This window comes from Spermophilus citellus, assembly GCF_964194105.1.
Source record: "Spermophilus citellus genome assembly, chromosome: 4".
NCBI classification, from domain to species: Eukaryota; Metazoa; Chordata; class Mammalia; order Rodentia; family Sciuridae; genus Spermophilus; species Spermophilus citellus.
Window position 1 is genome coordinate 137,762,693 of NC_138185.1, and position 16,718 is coordinate 137,779,410.

Below are 16,718 nucleotides of genomic sequence, written 5' to 3' on the forward strand. Positions count from 1 at the left end.
ATTTCAGTCCACAATACCAAAAACAAATAAACAAAACCAACATTAAAAGCATTATTATAAAAGATTGATAAATTTAGCAGGATGCAGTGGTGCATATCTATAATCCCAGTGATTTAGGAGGCTGAGGCAGAAGGTTTGCCTCTTCAAGGTCAGTCTCAGTAACTTAACAAGACCCTGTCTCAAAAGAAAAATAATGAAGGGCTAAGGGTATAGGTTGGTGGTAGAGCCCCTCTGGGTTCAAATCCCAGTACCACAAAAATGAATAAAAAATAAATAAATAAAAATAAAATATCAACAAAATTGAATGTATTAAAATCAAGAATTTTTCTTTAAAGAGGATATTCTGAAGAAAGTGAAAAGGTAAGTAGTAGTCTGAAGGAAGACATTCATGATAGGATTAGCAAACAGCTTGTATGAAGAATAAATCAAGAATTTTTATCGGAAGAGCATTTTTGCAAAAAAAGTTGGTCAAATTATACAAAATTGCAGTTAGACAAGAAGCAATAAATTCAAGACAATATAGTGACTATAAAATCATTAAGAATAGTTTTTTTGGGGGGAGGGGGGAGATTAATGGGGCTTAAACCTGGGTAATTAACCACTGAGCAACATCCCCAGCCTTTTTTATTGTTTTTTGTTTCTTATTCTGCTTTAATATACCAAAATATCTGTGCAAATGGGACTGTGCTACAAAACAAGTCAGAATCTGTAGACAAGTACGTCTCACTTACAGGAAAACTGATTGGAGAGAAGGCACATTACATTACAATAAAATTACATTTTATTGGATTACATGTAGACAGTAAACTGGGGGAAATATTCACCAAGGAGAATGGAACTTCTGCTGTCATTTTGTAGGCATGTCCTAAAGAAGAAAGCTGGCCTCACTCGCTGATGCTCAGTCTCCACCTTGCACTGTAGAGTAAACAGCGTCTGATGCTAAGGAGAGATACCCACACAGCCTCAGTGCAGAAGGGCATGAAAAGGAACTGACATAAGCCTGTGGGTCCTCTTCCCTCTCTCACACAGCTCCCGAGGGGACTCAATTGGAAGTGCTTTGCAATGTGCTGTTTATCAACAACTATGAAATGGAAAAATCAAATCCTAAAAATCTGGGTAGATACACTTTGTTTCTGTCCATATTCTTCAATCAGATGACATGGATAGGTCCTGGGATGGAAGGACATACAGCAGCTGGCAGGTCTTCCTAGGTGATTACAGTGGGTGCACTGTATCTTGTCTTCTCCTGGAACTGGGACACCTTTAGAGCAATAGAAATAAGTGTGTGTGGGGGGGAGGGGGTGCACGACATGACCTGGGGGTTCTGATTGATTTTGGCAACATCCTTCTCAAAGCTGTCAATGTATAGTTGAATGGTGGGCCCTGCATTCCCAGTGCCATTTAGTTGGAAGATGATGTGAGAACTGTTTGCAAAAATGACTCACAAGCCCTGATTTCTTGAAATGCTTCCTCCATGGGGTCCCTGTATTCAAAGTTATCAGCTTTCTCCAAAGTGTAGACTTTGTCATTTGCAGAGAATTGCTTCCCCACAAAGGAGCAAACATCAGAGTCTCCAGATCCTTCCTCATCTTGCTTGCACCCTCTGCTTCCACCTCCTCGTAATCACTTTTTCCAATGATCTCTGCAAATGTCCTTTGAACTGTGTTTGCAGGTGGCAAGAATGGAGAGCCCTGAAAGGACAGCCCACAGTCCACCTTTCTCACAAATGTGATCAGAATCAGTGCCAAAGCCCTCGTCCTCTCAAAGGGACAGTTTACTTGCATCTGTCAAATTCCCCAAAAAACTTCCAGCCAGTTGGGGTCTCATACAAAGCCATCTTTGCAGCGTTAGCCACCCAGTCCAGAGCACCACTTATAGGCATGCTGCGTGCAAAGCCACAGACCCTAGTCCGCTGGAAATATGGAATGCTGCAGATATTGGCAGCAATGATAGCCACAGAGTCTGAAGGGTTCACAAAGAACCCATGCTTGCCCAGAATCATGTTTTGATTCCCATCTCCATTGAACACAGCCCAAAGTCATGCTCTCCAGACTTCATAGTCTCCACTTGGTCAGCTGGGGTCAGGGGAACACAATTTTTTTTTTTTAAAGAGAGAGAGAGAGAGAGAGAGAGAGAGAGAGAGAGAGAGAGAGAGAGAGAGAGAGAATTTTTTAATATGTATTTTTTAGTTTTCGGCGGATACAACATCTTTGTTTGTATGTGGTGCTGAGGATTGAACCCGGGCCGAATGCATGCCAGGCCAGCGCGCTACCACTTGAGCCACATCCCCAGCCCCAGGGGGAACACAATTAACTGCTGAATTTTCTGGGGTTCCGAGTGCCGAGTTCTTCACAGAGATTCTTCTTTATGGGTCCACAACTCCATGCATGGCATCCATATGGATCTTTAGCCTGTTCGGACCAGAAAGAAGTTCTTTCAGTGCATTGAAACCAAAGATATTTCTCAGCATTGAGGCATAAGCTTCCACTGAATTCACAATTTCCACTGTGAAAGGCTTTAACTTGTTTTCCAGGTCAAACTGTTGCTTGGCCAGAACACCAAGGTCCACTTTCAGATCAGGGCAAATTTCATACTGTTTGATAGCTTTGCTGATTTGGAAAATTTTATCAGTTATTGCTTCTGGAGCAGGTTCTCTGTTAAAAAAACATTAAATTTGATTCCAAAATCTCCATTAGGTCTCCTGGGTTGTGGCTGGCTGTCAGAATGATCCCACCAATGGCTTTGATTTTTCTAATGATGTAGGATACAGCAGGGGTAGAGAGATTCTATTCTCTCCATGCCCTTCTGACACATGCACTAATCTGATTATAAGTTTGCAAATCAAAATTTAACTGTTGTTCCCAATCAGTAAATTGTCCTGTACTAGTCAACATGTCTACCATAATATTAATTCCATGCCTTCTATTAATTTCTGCCTGCTTGGAGCAGAAATCCACACAATTAGACCTCCACAGTAAATACGCGCCTCTGGAAAGACACACTTTTGCTAGTGTGACCCAATCATAATGTGGCAGAGCTTCACTAGATATTGATTCTATCAGGCTTTGAACAAAAGGTAAGTTCAGGCCATGTGGAGCAAGCAAATTTTAATTCTTTTAATGTTTAAAAAAAATGGCAGAGGGGCTGGGGTTGTGGCTCAGTGGTAGAGCACTTGCCTAGCATGTGTGAATCACTGGGTTCGATTCTCAGCACCACATATAAATGAATGAATAAAATAAAGGACCATCAACATCTAAAAATTAAAAAAAATAAAAAAAGAAAGAAAGGAAAGAAATGACAGAGCTGGGTGCGGTGGTGCATGCCTGTAATCCCAGGGGCTTGGGAGGCTGAGGCAGGGGGATCTCAGTTCAAAGCCAGCCTCAGCAAAGGTGAGGTGCTAAGCAACTTAGTGAGAATTTGGCTCTAAATAAAATACAAAATAGGGCTGGGGATGTGGCTCTGTGGTTCCACAGATGTGCCCCTGAGTTCCAAAAAGAAAGAAAGAAATGGCAGTATAAATTCGTACACATTGATTTTGCTCAAAAATTGGAAACAGTTTAAATCCTGAAATATCTTCTCCTTCCAGTAATGAGATTCTGAGACCACATGGAGTGGGGAAACGTCTGTGGCAGACAGGTTCCAGGGTGTAAGCCTAGGCCTTCCCCAAGGGAGAGTGGCTGGAGCAGGACCATTTAAATGCAAATTATGGAGGTCTGCTTCCAATTCAACTCTTCCTCTGACTGAGAATCCTCCTCCCAGTCCCCCAGTGCAGCCCTTCCCCCCTTTTCCTGCACCTCTCTTCCTAATGAAATTTTATCTGGGCTGTTTCCAGGCCTTTTGCTGTGAACAGCGAATTGGGCTCTGGCTCTGCCCGCAGGCTGTTTTCCTGGTTTTGTCTGCAACCAGGAAGCCTGCTTAGATTCTGCCCTAAGGCTGGTTTTTTTTTTTTTTTTTTTTTTTTTTTTTTTTTTTTTTTACTTTCAATAGTTACAAATGGGGCGTGACTTTGTTCCAGGCTTAATTTTTCTCACTGCCTTAGGTACTTTAGGTTACCAGCTTGGATCTAAAGTCTCCCAGGACCATCACCAATATCTTGGTCCAAAAATAAACACATCCTCTATTGTAGTCCAATTCTTTTTTTCTATATTTTCGATCATACTTCTGGGCAGGTCAGCTGAGATGAGTTTTTCCCAAGTATGAAAATCAAGTGATTCCTCTTCACAAAACCATGGGCAAACTTCCCTGTTTCTAAGAAATGAGTAAGCTGGGATCTTTTTATATTTTTTCCTTTTTTTTTTTATTATTGTCTTCAGAATTGTAACAATTTTTTTTTCCTCTGAAGACAAAGAGTTTCCCATGCTTAATGTCCCACAATAAAAAACTTTCCTCTCTCCTCTCTCTCAATATACTAATTCACAATATGCTAAATAACAAGTACACTTTTCCAGAAAGAGAGGGCCAAACACCCACTAGTTAGCTTTTAATCCCACGTGATGAGGGCCCCCGGTCAGGTGCCAGTTCCTACCCACATTCTGTGCCGGTACTGGGAATGAAGTTACCCTCAGTGGAATGGGCTGGCTGAGAAATAAAGGCTAAGAGAAATAAAACTGCGAAAAAACTGCAGAATATAGAAAGCAGTTTCAAAAGCGAAGCTGGGGGGGTGGGGGGAGGGAGGCTAATCTGCCGGATCTAGCTTTCTCCACAAAAATGGAGCCTGTGCCTGCCTTATTTACATAGGCCTTACCATAGAATGTTCTCCACCAAAATAGGATAAAGCTGGGCTGTTTAGTTCTTAATAGGATACGCCCATCTCCAGTACTACTGTGAGGGGCATTTCTTTTTTTTTTTTTTAAAGAGAGAGTGAGAGAGGGGAGAGAGGAGAGAGAGAGAGAGAGAGAGAGAGAGAGAGAGAATTTTTAATATTTATTTTTTAGTTCTCTGCGGACACAACATCTTTGTTGGTATGTGGTGCTGAGGATCGAACCCGGCCGCACACATGCCAGGCGAGCGCGCTACCGCTTGAGCCACATCCCCAGCCCCCCCCCTTTTTTTTTTTTTTTTAAAGAGAGAGTGAGAGAGGAGAGAGAGTGAGAGAGAGGGAGAATCTTTAATATTTATTTTTTAGTTCTAGGCGGACCCAACATCTTTGTTGGTATGTGGTGCTGAGGATCGAACCCGGCCGCACACATGCCAGGCGAGCGCGCTACCGCTTGAGCCACATCCCCAGCCCTGTGAGGGGCATTTCTAGCAGAGGGGACGTACACGTGCTTTAGGCAATCTATTGACACCAGGAAAACAACGGAAAGTTCCCAGGGCCAGGCCTATCCCTCTCTGGCTCCATGCAGAGTGAAGGTCATCAGGTGTTTTACAGATGGCTTCCTGCAGGGATTCTCCTGCCTCAGCCTGCTGAGTTTCTGGGATTACTTTGTGCTATTCTGCATCAGACAAAAGCAGATTTTTAAAGGATTCTTTGTGTGTATGTAGTACTGGGAATTAAATGCAGGGCTTTGTGCATGTTAGGTAAGTGCTTTACCTCTCATCTATATCCCTTAGTGCACTAAGAGATTTTAAGTTCTTACCAGAAAAAAAGAAAAATTTAAGTATGTGAGATAATGCAAGTGTTAATTACTATGGTTCTAATAGACTTATAAAAAAAGAATTGCCACTACTTCTTCCTTACTGCTTACCCAGTTTCCATTCCTTCCCTTCTTCCCATCCTGCCCCCATAGGAAATCAATCACATTAGTTTCTGGTTAATTGTTCTTGAATTTCTTTTGGACAAATAAGCAAACAACTGTATGCTTTCTTTCTTTTTTTTTTTTCCCCAAATGCTAAGTGGAGCTACTCATTAATCCTTTTTGTGATACGTTGGTTTTTCAGAGTTGCTTAAAGCTCCAGCTTTTATATATATAATTTTTTAATTTTTAAATTGTAGGTGGACACAATACCTTTATTTTTTATTTTTATTTATTTATTTTTTTTTAGAGAGAGAGAGAGAGAGAATTTTTAATATTTATTTTTTAGTTCTCCGCGGACACAACATCTTTGTTGGTATGTGGTGCTGAGGATCCAACCGGGCCGCATGCATGCCAGGCGAGCGCGCTACCGCTTGAGCCACATCCCCAGCCCCCACAATACCTTTATTTATTTATTTTTATGTGGTGCTTAGGATCGAACCCAGAGCCTCCCACGTGCTAGAGGAGCGCTCTACCACTGAGCCACAATCCCAGCCCTGGATACAATATCTTTGTTTCATTTTTATATGGTGCTGAGGATCCAACTTAGTGACTCTCACATGTGCTGGGCAAGCACTCTATCACTGAACCACAACCCCAGCCCCTGATATGCTTTCTTATATCCATCTTTCTAACAAAGTGTAGCATAGTAAGTATACTTTTGCCCTTAAGCAAAATCAATTTTGTAAAGTTGGTGAACTGGGGCTGGAGGTGTAGATCAGTGGTAGAGCACATTTAGCCAGCTTGAGGCCCTGAGTTAAATGCCCAACACCATAAAAAATGTCCAGTAGCATAAGAAGGCTGTATGACATTAAGGAAATGTTTTCCCGATTAAATGCTAAAGGTCAGATTGAAATAAAGTATAAGACATGAAGAACTGAAATATCAACATATTTAACTTTCAGGAAATTCTAAAAGTGTTCTACTGCTAGTTTCTGCACTAAATTAAGTTTAGTAAATGTGCGGCAAGAGGCTTATACTAGAGTTGCCACAGGTAAATCCAATTATTCCCTTTTCAGAGACTCACTTGGACTATGGGAATAAGTGTGTTCTCATGTTCTAGAATCCTAAAGCTAGGGCAGTGTATTACTTAACTATGCCATTTCACCTAACCTGTCAGTGTCTTGATTTCTGAGGCTAAATGGAAACCCCCAATTAATTACTGTATAAATACCAGGCACTTCCTGGGCAATCTACAACTTTGCCCAATGGGGCCAGAAACAGGATAAAATATCAGCTCTGAGTTTATCCCCTCAACTGACCTTATAGGTAACAAACCTCAAAATCAGATTTGTGTGCCTATTATGCAGCAAACACCAAACACTGAATGAAAGTTTTTTCAAGAAGATAGGAGATGGGTCTCAACTCCACTGTTTCCCAGAAAGCCCAGTCATGGGTTTTAGAAGGGAAAGGGCATAGAAAGGGGAGTCCAGGGGAGAAACGGGTGGTTTTGATAAAAACAAATTTTCAGATTTGATGCTAGTGGACTTTTGGCAGACCATTGAGAAATCTATGGTTCTGCAAAACAAATCTTGTAAATCATCAAGCAAAGCTGTTAGTTCATTTTTTGGAACAAAGACGACAAAATTGGAATTGATAATTACAGAAGTGTGAACTAGGAGTATATGCTTAAGATTTGGTCAGCTTTAGCAAAGAATATACTGTTTGGTTTTTAAATTTTTGGAAGGGGAAATGGTTCAAATCTCTTACAAGACAGATTTAATATTATTATAGAGCTATTATAAGTCTCAACTGTCTATTTTACCATCCCTCAGTCTTATACAAATAGGCACAAAGATCATTCTGGCTACTTCTTGCTGAAAAGGGTTGAAGTATGTGGGATGAAGGAATGAACTTGTTTCATCTGAAATCTGAAATATTCACAAATACTTGAAATAAACTCAAGCCTCTGAAACCACAGCTTGACCTCTTTAGTAATACATTTTAAAACACATTTAATTATAAGAGAAATCAGAAATAAGCTCAGTAAAAAGGACATTCCTAATTTTTTTTTTTAAAGAGACAGTGAGAGAGGAGAGAGAGAGAGAGAATTTTTAATATTTATTTTTTAGTTCTCAGCGGACACAACATCTTTGTTGGTATGTGGTGCTGAGGATCGAACCCGGGCCGCACGCATGCCAGGCGAGCGCGCTACCACTTGAGCCACATCCCCAGCCCAACATTCCTAATTTAAGCAGTCCAGAAAAGATAGGTTCTTGTTGTTTTTGTTGTTGTTTTGGTACCAGGGATTGAACCCAAGGGCACTTTACCACTGAACCACATCCCAGTCATTTTACTTTAATTATTTTAGAGTCTCACTAGGTAGCTTACAGCCTTGCTAAATTTCTGAGCTGGTTTCAAACCTGGATCCTCCTGTCTCAGCCTCCTGAACCACTGGGATTACAAGCAAATGCCACCATGCCCAACAAGTAAAGATAATTATAGTGCCCTAGGTATCTAATAAAAGTACTGAGAACTAGTTATTTTCTCCTAGGGCTTCGGGCATATTTGTTGCTAGAATGCTTGTTTTCCAATTTTTTTTTTTTAAATATTTTTTAGTTGTTAATGGATCTTATTTATTTATTTATTATGTTGAGGATCAAACCCAAGGCCTCACACATGCCAGGCAAGCACTCTACCACTGAGCCACAACTCCAGCCCTTGTTTTCCAATCTTTTTAAGGTGAGTTTCACCTTCAGCACAAGTGTTAATGTAAAAACAACAGTAAGTATTTGATATAGGGCTGGGGATGTGGCTCAAGCGGTAGCGCGCTTGCCTGGCATGCGTGCGGCCCGGGTTCGATCCTCAGCACCACATACAAACGAAGATGTTGTGTCCACCGAGAAATAAAATAAATAAATAAATTCTCTCTCTCTCTCCCCCCCCCTTTCCTCTCTCTTTAAAAAAAAAAAAAAAAAAAAAAAAAAAGTATTTGATATAGCACAGACCCTTGCTTGTAAAAATAGACTATAGCAATTGGGTTATTGAGCACTACTTTAGGTAAGTATTCTATATCCTTTGCTGCATGGATTTGGCCCAGGCAGTTTTTATTAATTATAATATCTAGGGTGATAGATTTTCAAACAGATATTCATGGGCTCCTATCTACTACCAGGGCAAGACAGTTTTATTGAATGTATACCAAAACCCTATTCCTGGTAACCTGGGAAATAGCAGACTTGGTTCTGTTTTGTGGTGCTGGGGGTTGAACCCATAGCCTTACACATGCTAGGCAAGCACTATTATTGGGGTAATCCCTGTATTTTCTTTTTTTTTAATATTTATTTTTTAACTTTAGGTGGACACAATATCTTTATTTTATTTTTATGTGGTGCTGAGGATCGAACCCAGTGCCTCACACATGCCAGGCAAGCACACTACTACTTGAGCCATATCCTCAGCCTAATCCCTGTATTTTCTTAGTTCTTGAAATAGAGAGCTGGCTCAGTGCTCAATTTCTTGGAACTGGCAAATGGAAACTGGCATGGCCACATAATCTAATAGATAAATTCCTCCTATTTTCCAGCTGCCTGGAAATATATATGCTCATGGGATTCCTTCAGGGATCTTATAAACAGGTATTCTATTAAGAGCACAAAGGATAATTGATAAATTACTTAAAATTATCTGAGTTTCAAGGCAAAGCTTCCTGGTTAGATCAAACCAGGGGTCTATAACTAGTGGAAACATAAATTTTGGTTGGCATCATTTGTTGGGGGCCATGATTAAAGCCTGGGGTTATTGAAAACACTGTTAAAGATTTAGAAGAGTATGCACTCTGAGTATCCCTGGTAGAGTCTTCAGTATGCCAAACAAAGGGGAGGGTTGGCTGTTTCAGTGCTAGACTGAATCAAGGTCATCCCAGGAGGCAGGAGCCTCATGTTCACTTTTGCTTTCACAGACTCTATCTGAACTGTTACTGAGAAATTATAATCTAAATATTCTGTTGATTATAGCTGTATTGATGGGCTCAGGACAATTTGCAACCTCGAGGTATTAGGCAAAATTCAAGCTTCTCTATGGAGGAGTAAAGAACAAACAGGAGTAGGGGTGTGTGAGGTCTTGGGCTGGTTACCCTTACATATTATGTTACTTTGGAGGGCTTTTTATTTATTTAATTCTAAAAAGATGTAATAATTTCAGTGAGCTGATTTCTAGCACAGTTTATGAAATATACTTATTGACAAATAACTAAGTAGACAAATTAATTTATATCAAACAACTGGAAAGCTCACACATATCAAGAAATAATTCAAGCATTTATGGTTCTTATAGGTTTGAAATTAAATCTTTTTTTCTTTTTGGAACCAGGGATTGAACCAAGGGGTGCTTAATTACTGAGCCACATCCCCAACCCTCTTATTACTATTTTATTATTATTATTATTTGAGGGTCTCTGTAGGTTGCTCAGGGCCTCGCCAAGTTGCTGAGGCTGGCTTTGCATTTATGATTCTCCTGCCTCAGCCTCCTTAGCTGCTGGATTAAAGGTGTGTGCCACTGTGCCTGGCTCAAATCTCCTTTAAAAAATTAGTGCACCAGGACTGGTTAACCCATTAAATTATCACCTTTGAGTAGGAAACCCAAAGCAGTAAACAACATTTTAAAAAGAAAAATTATAGCTTCAAAATAAGCGACTATTCCTCTCATTTAAAAAAAATGTACAATTTTTCTAAAGTATAAAATAGGAAACATGGAGAAAATACTGCACATCTTAGCTGAAAAAACTACGGGGAAAAATCTCTTTATATATAGAACTGAGATGAATTCATATGATTTTTTTTACAAATATTCACATAAGTAGTTTAGAAAGAAGTCTACCTTATTGATGAAAGCTTTCAACCCACCCTTGTATTTGTGAATTTTCTTAGTTCAATAAAAAATTATAATGTTTTCATTATATATTACATATAAAGCAAGATTATTTTTATTAATAATTTCTCTGAAAGATAAGGAAAACTTATGGCACGTTTTTACAAAGCAAAGCAAACTATGAAGCAAGGAGTGATCCTATTGTGTTCAAAGCAGAAATATGTGACTTGTATTTTAATTTTGAACTAGCAGAGAAGGGAAAGAAGAAAGGCAGGAAATAAAAAGTGAGACTAAATAGACAAAGCTGCTAAGATACTCCACTTTGGGTTCAGTTTCTCTTTTGAATTCTCACCAAGTTGAAAAGCAAAGATTGCTCATCCCCAGTATAGGAACAATAGAAAATAAATGGAAAAACTTATCACTATGATCCAATAACACCTACAAAAGTGAAAAGAGGGCCATGTGTAGTGGTGCTCATATGTAATCCCAGCAATTTGGCAGGAGGATTGAAAATTTGAGGCTAGCCTCAGCAACTCACTAAGGCTCTGAGCAACTAACTTAGTAAGACCCTGTTTCAAAGTAAAATAAATAAATAAATAAAAAGGGTAGGGGATGTAGCACAGTAGTCAGGTACTTGCTGCCTAGTATACACAAGGACCTGGGGTTTGATCCCTAAGAACAAACACACACACACACACACTTACATACCTCCACACTTCTGTTGTAAGGGATGATTAAATGTTTGAGACTTAGGGATGTAGCTCAGTGGCAGAGTGCTTGTCTAACATGTGTGAGGCAGTGGGTTGGTTCAATCCTTAGCACCACATAAAAATAATAAAATAAAGGAATGCTGTCCATCTACAACTACCAAAAGTTTGCTTTTAAGTTGTGATCCTTCTGCCTCAGCCTCCCGAGCTGGAATTGCAGGCGTATGCTGCTGTGTTGGGCCCCCAAAGGTTTTTTTTTGATGATGTGTCCAACAATCAGTTTTACTGCCTTAGCCATGGTGAGAGATCATGATTACAGGATTATCTTCCCATGTGAATAAAAGCGTGGAGAAAACAAGAAACAGAAATCATAACGGTTAGTTTGCTGGGGGGGAGGGGCATGATAAACTTGCAAAATTGCTTAGTCTGCTCTCAAACTTGCAATCCTCCCATTTGTGCTTTGCACCCAGCTTTGTTCCCATCTTTTCATGTGCAAAAGGTCAAAAGGCTTCCTTAAATCTGGGAAGCCTAAAGCTGGGGCACTAAGTAGCTTTCTTTTCAGCTGGTTGAAAACCCAGTTGGCATTCCCTACCTTAAGGATTCTAGGTCTCCCTTTAATTAAAACCTCAAAATGGCCTTAGCCCAAGTTGGGAATCCAGACACAGCAAAATCTGGCCACTCCCAGAAAGCTAAACAATTTTCAGTAAGTAGTGGGTATAGCTACACGGGCAATGATTTCTTTGTGGTTAGGGTTCAAATTTCTGTTCCTTAGAGAATTCAATCCTAAGTATTTTAACAGTCTTCAGATTTGTGTGTGTGTTTTTCCCTTAGGGACTTTATGTCCCCTATCAGTCAAGGAATTTAAGGTCTCTGAACAGTATTTCCAATGAAGCCTCTTTTGTTTTCACTTGTAACCAAAATGTGACTGACATATTATAGGATTCCTTCTTTTAACTGAAGGTCCTTTAGGCCTTTGGTTAGTATTTCTCCAGAGCATAGGTGAGTACTTCTGTGGAAACAGTCTGATAAAATTGTTTGGTGTTGGGGGCTGGGGTTGTAGCTCAGTGGTAGAGCACTTTTGTAATCAAGTGTGGGGCACTGGGTTCAATTCTCAGCACCATATATAAATAAAATAAAGTTTCATTGAAAACTAAAAAAAAAAAAAGTTTTACATTTTTTTTTTGTGTCTTGCCATTCAAAGGCAAATAAATACCTTTTGAGTTTTCTCTGGTGGGAAGCAGAAAAAGGCATCCTTTAAGTTCTCGTACAGTGAACTAGTGTAGGTCTCTACCTACCTGGTCAGGAGAATGTACCGGCTGGGCACAATAAGGCATACATACAGCACCATTTGATCAATGTTCTTTGCAATTTGACTTTTATGAAGGGAAGATAGGCATAGTATGTGGGGCGTGACATGGTCTTTTTAAAAAATTTTTATTTGTTTTTAGTTATACGTGACAGTACAATGTATTTTTTTAAATAGTAGATGGACATAATACAATTTTTTTATGTGATGCTGAGGAATGAACACAGTGCCTCATACATGCTAGGCAAGCTATCTACCAACTGAGCTACAACCCCAGCCTAGTACAATGTATTTTGACATATTATACACGCATGGAGTATAACTTCCCATTTTTGTGGTTGTACATGATACGAAGTTACACATTGGTTGTGTTATTCAAATATGAATATAGGAATGTCATGTCTAATTCATTCTGTCTTTTGCATTCCCACCCCTCTCCCACTTCCCTGTCTAATCTGGTGAACCTCCACTCCTCTCTGCCTATTTTGAGTCCATCAACATATCAGAGAGAACATTCCTTTGTTTTTTTGGGTTTGGCTTATGTCACTTAGCATGATAGTCTCCAGTTCCATCCCATTTCTGGAAAATGTCATAATTTCATTCTTCTTTATGGCTCATATTCCACTGTGTATATATACAACAGCATAGTTTTATTAAATTTTTCTTTTAAAAAGTTCATCCAGAAGTTGGGCATGGTGGCACATGCTTGTAATTCCAGGAACTGGGGAGCCTGAGGCAGGATTGCAAGTTCAAGGCCAGCCTCAGCAACTCAGTGCGTCTCTAAGCATCAAAGTGAGATCCTGTCTCAAAATAAAATATAAAAAAAAGGGGTTGATGATGTGGCTCAGTGTTCAAGTGCCCCTGGATTCAGCCCGCAGACCCCAAAAGAAAAATAAATAAATGAAGCACCATCAGGAATGGCTATATTCTTTTTTTTGTGCCTTATTTTATATTCCCTTTTTATCCGCGTCCCTGAAGTACTAAGCATTGAACTCAAGACCTTTTGCATGCCAGGCAGGCACTCTACCATTAAGACAGACCGTAAGCCTTTATTTTGGAACAGGATCTCACTAAGTTGCACAGGCTGCTTGCCTCAAATTTGCAATTCTCCTGCCTCCCAAGTAGCTGGGATTACAGGTGTGTATCCCTGCTTTTAAGGGACTTAGAACCCTTATAAAGAAATGCCAATGGGTTTTCAACCAGATGAAGGGAAAATTATGTAGTGCTCCAGTTTTGGCATCCCAGATGTAATAGTCTTTGACTTCTTAAAAAGTCTTCCTTGCTTGCAGCAATATTCACAGAAACCCAGGGGAAAAATAAAAGATTATAAGAACCAAAAAATATTAATTTCTTGATTACATGAATAGCTGGGAACAAGACTTGGGTTATTAACTCAGAATCTCAAAAGTCATTTTTGCTAACCTATGGTTTACTTCTCAAAAGCATATTATTTGAAGTCAGGTTATTTCAAGGCCTTCTTCTAGGAGCACCTCGATAGTCAGGGCATGTCCTGGCTTCTCATCCATCCATATGTCCTCTTTCACCTGGTTCAAGATGTCTTTTAGTACCTCCACAGCTTCCCCCGAGTTATTCTGTAGCAGTAGCATCTGGAGGGTGTAGGCCTGTTCAGGTGATACTTCGATTTCTTTTTTTTGGTACTGGGGATTAAACTCAGGGGCACTACACCACTGAGTCACATCCCCAGTCCTACTTTGTATTTTTATTTAGAGACAGGGTCTCACTGAGTTGCTTAGCACCTCACTTTTGCTGAGGCTGGCTGTGAATTCGTAATCCTCCTGTCTTAACCTCCTGAGCCACTGGGATTACAGGCATGGACACTTCTGTTTCAAGCTATCCTGGTGAAAAATTTACCTGAGATTTTAGTTTTGCAAGTCAGGCATATATAGAAAGCTATGTTTTAAGTTCACCTAGGTGGGATTCCAAAGGCTGCAGTAATGGCGAGGTTAAGATTTTCCCTGATTCCCTACAGACAGAGGTTTATTGAAGTAAGTAGCTTCACGTTTAAGGGAGAATGAGGCAATCTCTTTTTTTTTTTTTGAGAGAGAGAGAGGGAATTTTTTAATATTTATTTTTTAGTTCTCGGCGGACACAACATCTTTGTTTGTATGTGGTGCTGAGGATCGAACCCGGGCCGCACGCATGCCAGGCGAGCGCGCTACCGCTTGAGCCACATCCCCAGCCCCAGAATGAGGCAATCTCTAGAGAAAGAGGCTTTTGAGGGTAAAGTAAGGAATATAGTAAAATGTGGACTATTTCCAGAGGGAGAGACAGCTTTACATGGTTTTTTAAAATTAGGAGATAAGTGTGTATTAATGACAGAATAAGTGTCCCCATGTCCACAAGTGAGGTCATGTTAAATCTAAGGAAGTCCTTTAACTTAATCATTCTTCTTCAGAAATTCCTCTTAATTCTGCCATTTGAGAGTTGTTTTTTCGAACTATTTCAACTTCTTCAGTTTTGGACAATCTTCAATGCAGTGTTCTTCCTTGCAGTAACTGTACTGATTTTCCCTAGAGGTGGCTGATGTTTGCTTATCTTTTTTGGTTCTTCTCATAATCCTTTATTTTCCCCCCGGGTTTCTGCAAGCAAGGAAGACTGCTGTTGCATTTTCTGTTGTTTTTTTTCAAATCCCATGCTTCGTCTGTTACTGTACAGTTTAAAAACTATTTGTACAATGTGTGAAGCACACATCCCTAAAGATGAGAAGTTAATGTTCACCATTTTTTAAAGTTTTCTGGAGCCTCAGAACTGGCATCCATATAGCACTGGTATTCTTAATAGACAGAGCTCTGAAGGATCCTCCTGAGGTTTTTGTTTAACCTCTTGAACACTCTTAAGAATCTCTACTTTAGGGACTTTTCTTTGAAGTCCTGTCAGCACGCATCTACTATAATTTTTGAGATATGGCGATCCATGGTTATTATGTCGAAATTGGGTTCAATTGTATGGACACCTTTTTTTTGGGTTCTGCTCTAGCATGATTAGATAGAGCCGTGTGGCTCTAGTCATTACCATAATATTCACCAGAGCCAGTGTGTCAGCCCTGGTGGGTTGACTGATAAGTAGCAAAAATGGAGACAAATAAATCTTCCATGTTGGATCGATTGTTCTGATATGAAGGGCTATTGGTTGATTTGGAGCAGTTATTTCTTCGTCTTTCTCCCCTTCTGTACCAGAAAGTCTGGGCTCAGGTTTTCCTGTCTGTTGAAAACCATGATTTGCTATCTCCGTGAGCAGCTTCATTTTTATATAACATGAAGGAGTGCATATGGAACTTCTTTCCACTTACCTTCTCTCTTACAAAATAAATTTATATTGTCAGATGATATGATAACTTAAGGACCTGTTCATGGACCATTTCCTCCACAGCTAAAGCCCATTAAAACCAAGCAACAAAAAGAGATCATTTTCTTCCTTTTCAAAGGCTCATAATTGAACTCAAGTAGTTGAACTCAAAAAGATACATCCTAATAGGCTACAATCTAAAACCAGATTTGAGTTGCCCACGACACTGGGGCAGACAAAAAACACAGTAAACAAAACAACTCCTGCAGGAAGATCTAAGGGCTGAAGTCCAACAATTCCTTACACTTATCCAAAGCGATGATCCATTTATCAAACTGTCCTAGGCAGTCGATCCTTTTACATGGAACCTAAGAAGAAAACAAGGGAAAAAAAGAATTCGGTGGTCTCACGTGCCGAGGCAACTCATCCGACTGCTTTAAATGGAATGTGCACCAAAGCTTACACGTTTCTCTGTTCCAAGAAGTTTTAAGCCTGGGTGGGTGACACCGTCTGAAGACGATTTGGAGAAGTCCCCAAGCGAACGGTGCCCAGGCAGGTGCAGGCACCCTCAAGCGCCTATATCGTATCTGCATGCACCCACCAAAGGCATAAAACTTACCGCTAGTTAGTCTGCGACTATTATCAGTGTTAGGTAGCCCCTCCCACCTCCTACCTCTGAGAACAAATATTCCCAGGATCCGGGGCGGTTCCCATTGACGTTATTTCCGGGAAAAGTAACCTTTCTTTGGCGGTTGCGGATCTGAGAGCTCTCGCGAGATTTGCTCCCGCGAGATCTGCTTGCTCACTCTAGCGAAGACATCCTCCTCCTCCCCGCCGCCTTTCGGCAATCTTCGC

The 16,718-nt window shown here is 40.2% G+C and overlaps 1 pseudogene across 1 annotated transcript; it reads right to left on the minus strand.

The window, feature by feature from the left end:
- Positions 1-865: 865 nt before the first annotated feature.
- On the minus strand, positions 866-16,669 carry LOC308648683 (phosphoglucomutase-1-like; annotated as a pseudogene). The gene is made up of 3 exons (XR_014024412.1): positions 16,537-16,669; positions 2,276-2,654; positions 866-2,061 (listed from the first exon to the last, which is right to left on the minus strand). The product of XR_014024412.1 is annotated as a phosphoglucomutase-1-like (transcript).
- Between the last annotated feature and the right edge of the window lie 49 nt (positions 16,670-16,718).